The sequence below is a fragment of the Falco peregrinus genome, chromosome 18 (assembly GCF_023634155.1).
Source record: "Falco peregrinus isolate bFalPer1 chromosome 18, bFalPer1.pri, whole genome shotgun sequence".
In the NCBI taxonomy this organism is placed as follows: domain Eukaryota; kingdom Metazoa; phylum Chordata; class Aves; order Falconiformes; family Falconidae; genus Falco; species Falco peregrinus.
The window spans coordinates 6,517,773-6,528,257 of record NC_073738.1 but is presented as its reverse complement, the minus strand read 5'-3'; the positions used below and the strand labels follow the sequence as shown (position 1 = coordinate 6,528,257).

The 10,485-nt window shown below is 40.0% G+C and overlaps 1 long non-coding RNA gene across 1 annotated transcript; it reads left to right on the top strand.

The window, feature by feature from the left end:
- Window positions 1-2,505: 2,505 nt before the first annotated feature.
- On the top strand, window positions 2,506-7,339 carry LOC114011700 (uncharacterized). The gene is made up of 2 exons (XR_003553743.2): window positions 2,506-4,475; window positions 5,166-7,339. It is a non-coding gene; the product is annotated as an uncharacterized LOC114011700 (long non-coding RNA).
- Window positions 7,340-10,485: the final 3,146 nt, after the last annotated feature.

The following is a 10,485-nucleotide window of genomic DNA, read 5'->3' as shown; positions in this document are numbered from 1 at the left end:
GACTAAGGTCATCTCCTTTTGCCCACTTGGGCTTGGACTAAAATCCCTTCCCTGACTATTCTTTAGCTTTTACAGCCTTTGAGCCTTCCCTTGGGCCTGGCTGACAGTCCTTTGCCATTTCACCCTGTTCACAGCCAGCATGACTCTAGGTACCGACTATATCGACAAATTTCAGTTACACGATAAGCCTGCTGTTTTGTAAATTAAATTTAGCATTTTAATTGCTTTCAAAGGGAACTACAGGAAATCCTGTCCGCGTGGTGGCCTAGCGTAAGCGATGATGGAAAGGTGCATCAGGTGTGACCTCCGTGTCAGCTCAGCTTGCCTCAGACAGACTGCATTTGGCACTGCGTGGCATGCTGCGCAGCTCCAGAAAGTAATGCTAGGGGGAAAAAAATGGGCAAAAATAATAGTCACGTAGAAACACGAGTTGGGAAGAAATGCTATAAACTAGGTCTTTCTGTTGATGGAGGCAGTTGATCTTGCTTGTGGATCTTTGGGGTATGAACTTGATGCCGAACAGCTCGTGTTTCATTTGACATGCCTTGAATTATTTTCAAGGAGAGAGAAGCTTATGAAATAGGATAGGTTATTGAGTCTTCCTAAAACGCTCACAACAATTATGTATAAAGCCGAAGTGAAGGACGATGGAATAAAGTTCTGTGCTTTATAAGTAAATACAGTACACTTTAAAACGGATCTCCGTGCAGGGTCCTAGTTATTTCTGTTTTTAAAATCAAAAAGAAGTTTTAAGAAGTGTCTCAGCGGTTAGTAGTGTGGAAAATAACTGGCTCTTCCACAAAAAATTCCACGTAAGCAAGGCTCTTTGAACAATTCTTCTCGAAATCGGTTCTAACTACAGCCAGTTAATGGTTTAATGTTGAAATGTATACTTGCTCTCCTATAAAGCAGTATTTCATTTGCATTTCAGTCCTGTTGGTCATGACAAATTTGGGAAGAACCCGAAGGAAACTTTTCATCCTGGGATACAGAAGGTAGGAGGTGACTTTTTGTTGTTGTTGTTGTTGTTGTTGTTGTTTGGCTGTGGCTTTTTATTCTTTTCTGGAAAAATAAGTTGTTACGTATAAATGCTAGGGGTTTGTTTCTTTCTGTAGCAGGATAATAATGAGGAGTAGAGTCACAGTTAGAAAATCAGCTGTCTTTATCAGTTGAACTGGCTACTTTGAAATTAAACAAATACAGGAGTACATTACAGGGGGTTTTGCGCTGTGTCTTCAGTACTGGTGTGCTAAAGACATTGCTTTGTTTACAGGATTTATTGGCTCTTGAAGAGCAAGAGGTAAATGTAAACTTTTGACTCCTAGCGCTCACTCGGTGACGTATACCGACTTAGATATCAATTGCTTATTGCAGTAAAAAAAATGTGGTGTTTCTGTGCAACATCTGAGATCGAAAATCATTTCAGGCACTGGCATAATATATCCTATTGATAGATGACCAACTTAGTAAAATCATAAAAAATCGTAATCTGTGATCAAAAGTAAAGTATTAGGTATCTGCTACTTGAGCATGTGATGGAGCTGGTATGAAGCGTATATTCCCGTGTGTAGGTCGTATGCAAAAGATGTATATAAAAGTCCTTAGAGGAAACATTATTTTAGGTCTTTTGTTTGATTGTCTGTTTATCCTGTAGTATTTGGTTTTATTTCTCCGGGACCTGTGAATTTTGAATTTGGAGTCCTATATGCTGAGGATGGGCAGCTTACAGGTGAGGAAATGTTCGGCGCTGGCGAGTTTTTCACCTTTTTCTTGGCTGAGGGTTGCATAAGACGTTGAGCTTCACGGCGAGTACAAATGTTCACAGTCCTGACCCTCTTAGAATTCATCTCGGGAGCCTTGAAGATTTGTATACCAATCAAATTGTTACCCTGAATAAACTGTTTCTTTTTTTCTAGTGGGCGTTCCCACAACGAAGTGGTGTGGAGCCAAAGGGGGCTGCGATTTAATGGTGATGGAGCCGTTTGGACTGAGTCTTGAAGATCTCTTCGGTTTTTGTTCGAGGAAACTTCGTCTCGAGACAGTCCTATTGCTCGCTGGCAACGTGGTAGGAAACTGCTTTGTTGATCTTGACGGCGCAGTATGTTGGAATATTAAGATTCCTTGAGAGATCAGAAGCAAATACGTTGTTTCTCTAAGGGAAAGGGGAATAGGCCTGTATCGTTAAAGGAAAGACTCAAAATTGGTTTTGTTTCTCTTAAGTACAAAGTGCCCCATCTAAAGTGATTACAAAGTCTGAAATGATTGTTAAAAAGCAGACTTGTGCTGTTTGCAAACCATCTGTTGCACTGCTCAAAGACAAAAGACGCTCACCCGAGAAAGTTTTTGGAAACAAATGTCAAATAGACATGGGGAAGGAGCTGGAGAGGTTTATGTATTGTCTATCGAATTATGTTCTCTTTCATGCCCTTACATTTTACAGTAAAAAGTTTCATTGCCTCTTTTATCGTTAAAGACAATGTTGCTAGTGTTTTTATAAGGAAAAAAAAGTGTCTGCCTACTCTCTCGAGTGATTTTTTTTAATTTTTTTTATTTTTATCTAGACTAGTTGAATTGAATACGTTCGCTCTAAGAACTTCATCCACCGAGATGTGAAGCCAGGCAACTTCCTAACGGGCCTTGGGAAGAGTTCCCTTCTTGATTCCGTTCCTGTAATCAACTGTGCAGTCTGGTAGATAGATTGGCTGCAGTACCCTTTTTTTTTTTTTCCCGCAAGGCGGCAGCAGCCCTCCATCCAAAGTAAGGGCAGCGCATGCGCAGAATCGGCTTGACGCCTAGGGGCGGGGTGTGTGGCTACGTATGCGTGTTACGAAATACGGCCGCATTTGTCCCGGGACTGCAGCGATGCTGTAATTCCGTACTCCTATGCCCAGTGCGCACTGGCAACGTCCTGGAGGGATGGCCGCGGCACCTCTTACCAGGAGGCAGCAGAGGGCACCACAACACCACACCGCAGACAGCGCGGGATCGCGTTGCCGTTATATACGGCAAGCAACGCCGAGGGGGGGGCGCCACCGCCCATGCGCGGCGCCAAGGCTGCAGTACCGTGTTTTGGCCGCCAGGTGACAGCAGCAGCACGCTACCAACCGGACGGCTGCAGTACCCAATCTTTTTCGCTAGGCGGCAGCAGCGTTCCACCCAAACTACGGGCAGCACATGCGCAGGTTCCACCTGATGCCTAGGGGCGGGGTTTGTGGCTACGTATGCGTATTATGACATCCTCCACAAACTCTTCCTCCTGCAGGTCTGTCTGGAGATGTCTCCAATACAGCAGCCCCCAGGGGAAGGATTTCTCTGTGGGACGGGAAAGCCAAGAGCTATGACAGTAACATAACACTTCACAAGTTAAATTAGCTTAAATTAATTTAAACCACTGAATTTCTTTTGTGACAATCTCTCATTTCTGTATTTTTTTAAACAGTAGGCAGACAGATTACTTGAATGAATGAAAATACATGCCTAAACAAGTAGATTAAAATCCACAAGACATCGTATAATAAAATCCAGTTTTTTTCTGGTAGTAACAAAAAGCTTAAATTTTCACAGAACATGAGACATCAGGTCAAGTAGGAATTTTCCTATGAATTAACAATTCTACAGAATATATGATTTCTAAAAGAAAGGGGCACAGACTCCAGGTAGTGTATTCTGACACACTCCCCAGTCTCCTTGGTGATGGCAGATGAACCATTTTCCATCACAAACCTGCAACTAGAATGAACAGTTAGATAACATGCTTCTTAAGATGCTATCATTTCTCAGTGCTCTAGTTCTCCTTCTGGGCCCTGGGAGCCAGGTCATCATGCAGCTAATACCAAATTCAACCTCTGTTGACACACAATGCATTTTCTTTTAGCACCCTTCAGAAACTGTTCTGTGAAAGGGAGGTGCAGGATATCTTAACCTGCTGGAATCACAGGTTACGTAAGAATCAGAGCATAGTTACCAAACCAGAGTTTGAGTAAGATACAGGCTTTAATTTAAAGTGTTGTAAGTGCTTTGGACTATTAACGATAGCTATCTCAGGCTTAACAGAAGGCTGATGCCTTCATGCTTGGGCTGCCTTAGAAGGAATCATTCTTCAGTCTGAACTACTTTTATGTATCACGATTCTGAGACAACTCCAGTTGAAACACTGTCTACGTTCTGTTCTCCGCTTAGCTGAAGTGATGAGAAGCACATTGTGAGATGAGCAAGATTTCCCAATTGCTATTTTTTGCATTCATAGCTTTTTGTCTGTACATAGTAGCTTCAATAAACCCACAATGAGGTAACTGATTCTTATCTCCTTTATTATAATATATAGATCTACTGTCTGCAAGACCTTGGAGGAAACTATGTAGAAGATCTAAAAAGAACTGAAAAGGGAAATGGTGATCCTGTAGTTAGGGCAGTAGCCTGGATCAGAAGTAACAGAGCGCTCTGCCCTCAGCTGCCACTCTGTTACATCATGCCAGGTAGGTCCCTCAGCTCCACCTCTGCACAACAGGGATATTTACTCATCTGACAGTGAGACACTAAATTTAATCACAGGGTCTGCTCAAGTAGACCCACAAGTAACCACCACTGGCAACAGTAAGTTCTCCTTTAGAAAAGAATTGTTCTAATAAACTTCCTAGGCTCATGGATACTTATTGAGAAAGCCATTTCCTGGTAAAGGTATTAAGTAATTCTCACAGGGTGCAGGAGGAAGGCTGAGAGTTTTAAGCACAGTGATGAAAGCATACCAGTATTTTACAGGGAAAGTATGCAAACACCACTTTGATTCATTGCCCTGCATCAGGTCACTCAGGGAAGGAGTAGGGCTGAATTCCTGTTTGAAAAGCAAAACTGAAAACTATTTTGTAATATGCTGTCTCAGTCTTTTATTTAGCAAGCTCTCTGATGTGCCAATGCACGGTTGCAGAATTATTCTGCAGCTCACAATTCATGGACAAGAACCCGGTTTTGTTTTAACTCACACATCCCCCTCGAATGTGCAGCACAAGTGAATGACTGAGAAGGCCGAAGTTACATTCCACTATCAATTGCCTCTTGATCATTATTCTCAGACTACAGGCAAAACAGAATTGAGGCAATCTGAAGATTAAGTTGCAAAATTAAGACTGCGAACAGAAACAGCACTTAGCCATAACACTTTTTTTCAGGTCAAATAAGGAAGAAGTCTTATACAAGCAACAATTACAGATCCTTGCTGGTTTTTTTCACATCAATGTTACTTGTGGCAGGGGGGCTGTCAGCACTTTGGCTACTTGAAGTCAATGCTGCAGGTCTCTCCTGACTTCACTTTGTTAATTCCTTTCACTACTTGCTAGTATCAGCTGCCATTAGAAATCTAAATGCATTAATTCCAATGGGGGTTCAAGAGAAAGCAGAAAGTTGGAAAATTTCAGCTCCCTACATGCCCATCCTTCCCCCTTCTTTTAGTACGTTTCACATAGGGAAAAATCATTACTATGCATAAGCATGCTACATTACAACTTTTGAATGGAGCAACAACTCACTTTCTTAACCTTCCCATACTACTCAAGAAATTTTGCTAACTAGTTATTGCTGTATTTAAAACAAAACAAAAAAACCCCAAACCACTCCCTAAACCACCCACAACAAACAAATCTATAAAGTTTTTTCCACAACTGACCTTGGAATTACAGGCTGAAGCATAAAAGGTGCAACATCACAAAATCCCTCTCGGCATGAGGGCTGTAACCCTCAATGTTAGCAGCAAGTCAGCCAGAGTGAAAACAGCACTTCTTAGAACTCTTATTTTAACAAATTAAGTTTAGGTTTCAAATTCCAGTTGTATTAGGGGGAAAAAAAAAAAAAAAAAAAGACAGCCTGCATGTGTCTGGAAACACCAAGTGGCTTTCTGGATACACTCTGCTAGCCTTTTTTTCCAGCTGGATCATCATACACAGCAAGGAGAAACAAAATCTCTGTTCTTACAATGGTTTCATTCCTATACCTTCCACTGTAAACCGGTAAGAAAATGTAATTCTCTTGCAGCTCCCTTGAAGAACCTCCTGCTTTTCTACAGCCAAGAATTCCCACCAAATCTTGTATATTTCTTCTGGTTTTAAGTGATATGCAAACAAAAACATGCCTCCAAAGCAGTAGCCTTCTGTATTACTCAGTGCCCTACCACCATTTATTCCTGTACTTCAACAAACTTGGTATACCCGTCCAACAGGATCGATATCTGGCTTCTCTTCAGGGGTAATAATTTTTACAGCATTACCTCTGAACAGACTATGTGTGTGCGTATCTTTAAACTCAGCGCATCATCTTATCCTAGAAAAGCACCTTAGTTCTGCAGTGTATCAGAAAAATCAGTCAATCCTACTGTCCCTGAAAGGGTAGGGGTATTTCTCCACTAACCTTTAAACCAAGACACCATAGCTGGTCACTTCAGCTTAAAAGGCTTCAATACCCTTCGGGAAACCAGACACCCAGTTCAGGAAAAGATACCTAGTTTCTTGGAAAGACATCCTCAACTGATCCATGTCAGTGTTACTACAAATTTCTCCTTTGTGCAGAAACAAGATTAAAAATATCTAAAGGAACTATGCTACTGCTGTAGAGGTCAACTAAAATAAAACAGTAATTACCCTGTTCAGAGTTCTCCAACTAAAAGATAATAATAGATCACTTCAACAGGGAACTTTTAGTCTGCTTCCGCACTCTCAGGAAAGGGAGTTATAACAAAAGCTGTGTCACTGTTTTGGTGGAAAATTTTATGTAATTTCTCACTTTCAAATGTGTGTCAACTGTGCATTATAAGGCTCTTATGCTGCAGTACACAGTGAAGAGCCTTAGACCATGGAAAACAACATAAGAAGTATAAATGTAAGCACATACCACACATACCCATTTTCATGCTAATTAGAGGGATCAGTAAGACATGGGTGAAAAAAATACTTAGCAATACGATGAAATAAAAGGACAGAGTGCAAACATCTAGACCAGCTGCTGTTCTCAGGGAGCCTCCTTTGACTACAGTGCTTGTGTACTTAAGTTCTCAGTACACAGAGATGGCCTGCATTGCAAAATACATCCACTATATATGTAGGGCATGACTCAGCAGAAAGGCAGCTATTCCCAATATTCAAAGACATTTCATCAGAAGGTTATTTGCCAATTCCAATCTGTAAAAGCAGCAACAGCTCAAGAAGAGGCTTTATTTAAAAAAAAATACAGGGACAGGCCAGTTTTTAAAAATTGAGGAAAGAAAAAACAACCCCAAAACCCAAACCACTGAATCCCTCTCAAACCTTTACCCCATTTAAAAAGGCACAGCTAAGGAGATAGAAGAATGCGGCATTGTCCAAAAAAAGCCCTGATTATTTCTGAGATCAGTGAGTGCCCCTTGTGAGCCACAATAAACTTTTGAGGCAATAGAATAAATTTGTACGTCAACTGCCAACTCAGGCAGAAAGTATCTTGGTGGATTGGAAAGCAGCAATTTATGTACTTAATTTATGAAATTAATGTAATTCTCATTTCTTATTCAGAATTATATTAGAAGCTTAAAACCTGCAAAACTATCTTGTCACTGCCAGGACAAAAATCTTTATTAAGGACATCTGTGAACACTAAGGCAGACCTTTTCTGTAGCGTCCACAAGAAATGCAAATGCTTGCCGTTCTGTTGAACTTCTCTCTCTTTAAGGGTGGATTTTAACTATTTGGCCACATCTCCAATATATGTACCATACAGCATGCAATTTATTTGTAGCACAACCAGTATGCTAAAATAGAAATATAAAAGTTAATTTATACCTTTTAAAGCCATCAAGTCAACACCACTTACTAGTGGTGGATTACTTAAACTGACTTCTGTCTGCTAAAACAGTGAAAGTTACTAATTTGAATTTAGTTCCATATTTTAACACCCTTAAATATCAAAAGAAAAATTACCAAGTTTCATTCACACACACATAAGCTCCTGGGCTAGTGAGTGCTCCCTTCTTCCTCACCGCACCCTTTGAAGAGAACACTCCTTGTGAAGTGATAGGAAAGAGCATTCTACAAAGAGAACAAATGGTAAAATAGTACAAAAATAATTTTCAACATACAAGTAAAATAACTATTGTGGTACAAGGCAAAGTCAGCTTCCATCAAATGGCAAGTGATGCGCTACGAAAGACTTTAAATTTTAATGCCCATGTCAAAACACGCACAGTGACATTTCTGTTTTCAAATTTAAACTGTAGAAGAGTGAATCCATCTCATAGTCATTAATTTTCAATGTACCTTTCTGCTACTTTTGAAACACTTGAATATTTACTATATAGTCTAGAGAGGTATCCATTCCAAACTGATGAGGTTGTAGCCAACAACGTTCACTTCTGAAAGGTCAAATGGCAATTCCAACTTGTTATAGTGGTGCACGATAAGGTTATCTATAATTACTCATAGACTATGTACTGCCAGTCTCACTGTTTTTAACATAAAAATACCATCCTTCAAAGACATGTGGCTATTGGTTCTAACAAGTACACGTAACTCGATTCTGTTCTTTTCTAACCAGGATGCCGAAGATCACATCCAAGCTCAAACACTACACAAGTCTTCTGCTCAGCAGTACATGCTGTGCCAACTAAAGAAACTACACAAAAAAATTGTACCAGTTAAAAAAATAATATGATCAGACTGTAAAGACAAAGATCTGAAGAAATTTTATGGTCACTCCTGCAGAACAGTACAGCTCAAAGTTCAGAGGCAGATAAGACCTAAGAATGAAGTAATGTTTTCCATTAACAATCACTCGCATTGGACATTAGCAAAAGGTTCTGCACTGAGAAGGTGGCTGGTCACTGGAACAGGCTCCCAGGGAAGCAGTCAGGGCACCAAGCATGTCAGAGTTCAAGGAGCCGCCAGATACGATGCTCTTAGTCACAGGGTTTAGTTTTAGGTAGTTGGACTTGATGATCCTTATGGGTCACTTTCAACTTAAGATATTCTATGGTATCTTAATCACAGTGTAGTACATAATAGGCTGGAAAAGCTGCCGGTTCATTATGTCATGAAAATGGGCAAGCATTTATTTAATTCATCTCCATCATCTCTCAGGTAGCCATGTCTCCCAGGTTTAAAGACAAACACTAAAACCAGAAACTTGATCCATCTTCTACTTACAAGCGAGATGTCCCTCACTAATGGGTAAAAACTTGTGGAGCTATACATTATGTTTGGTTTGGTTTTTAAATACTGTTAGTCAGTAGAAGTATGAATCAATAAAATAATGATTTAAACATTTTACAACCCTGAGTTGAAGGCCCAAGAGTGAAAAAAGTTTGACATTATTAATGTTCTTGAGTGCCTCACTGCAAGTTGCGTATTGTTTTATCATATTCTCAGAGGCATATTTACTTACATACTCTGCAAGTAATAATAAAACCCAAAACTGTCAACACAACACTATCTTTGCACAAATAGAAACAGCCCTGCACAATAATGTATCTCTCAAAATTATTTTTTTTAAAAAAAAAGGTACCCAACCCCACTGATGGTCACACCATTGGTTGTTACAATGCAAAGAAATAGGCAAAAAATTAAATATATTTACAAAAAATGCTCTTCCTTTTTTTTTTGTATTTTGTATCTTTTCCGCTTAGAGGTAAACTTGGTCTGTCACTCACTTGGCTAAAACTGACTGAAATTGTCAAAGGGAAGCATTCTCTTTTAAACTGCATGCCCTGAGCCCTACCGCTCCTCTCTTCAGTAAATAGAAAATAGCTACTTACATGCTTAAGAGACCAAACAGGGCAAAGCAAAAACATACAGATGGACTGCATTGTTGAGATACAAACTGATTTCCCAGTCTGAATTCCACTTAAAGGACTCTTTCAGAAGTCCATAATTTAAGATTTGGTTGGGAATACAAGGTGGTCAACAGTAAGTTTTGATGTGTGCAGCAATACGAATACGGCCATCTAAGAAGTATCTGAGCTATGTAAATAGGACAGGTAATAATTCAGGCAGGCATGAAAATACAAAACAATAATCACCACACCTTTATCCAGAAAAATAAGTTAGTCTGAGATAATACACTGAACAAATAAACAAGCTCACACAACTAATGCCTTTAGTAAGGGTAAGGTACTGTCCAGTGGACTAGCATTTTAAACTCCTCCAGAAAAACATGCTGTCCTTTCAACTGCTCCTCTTAGAATGCTGACCTCCCAATTGTGTGTTAAATCTGTTGAATCTCCCCGCCCCCCCTCCCCCCCCCCCCCCCCCCAAAGATGTAATGTTAAAAATTCAGTAGAACTTTGCCTTGGGCTGTAGGATGTTTTAGTCCCACTTTCCAGAAATATTCAAACCAAACCCAAAGTTGGTGTAATTTGTTTTTGCTTTTCTTGAATGAAGCATTTCAGCAACACAAACCAACCCCTTAACTAAATACAGTAAAGCTAATACAAAACATTACACTTAGCTTATCAACATAAGCAGAAAGCAGTAAACA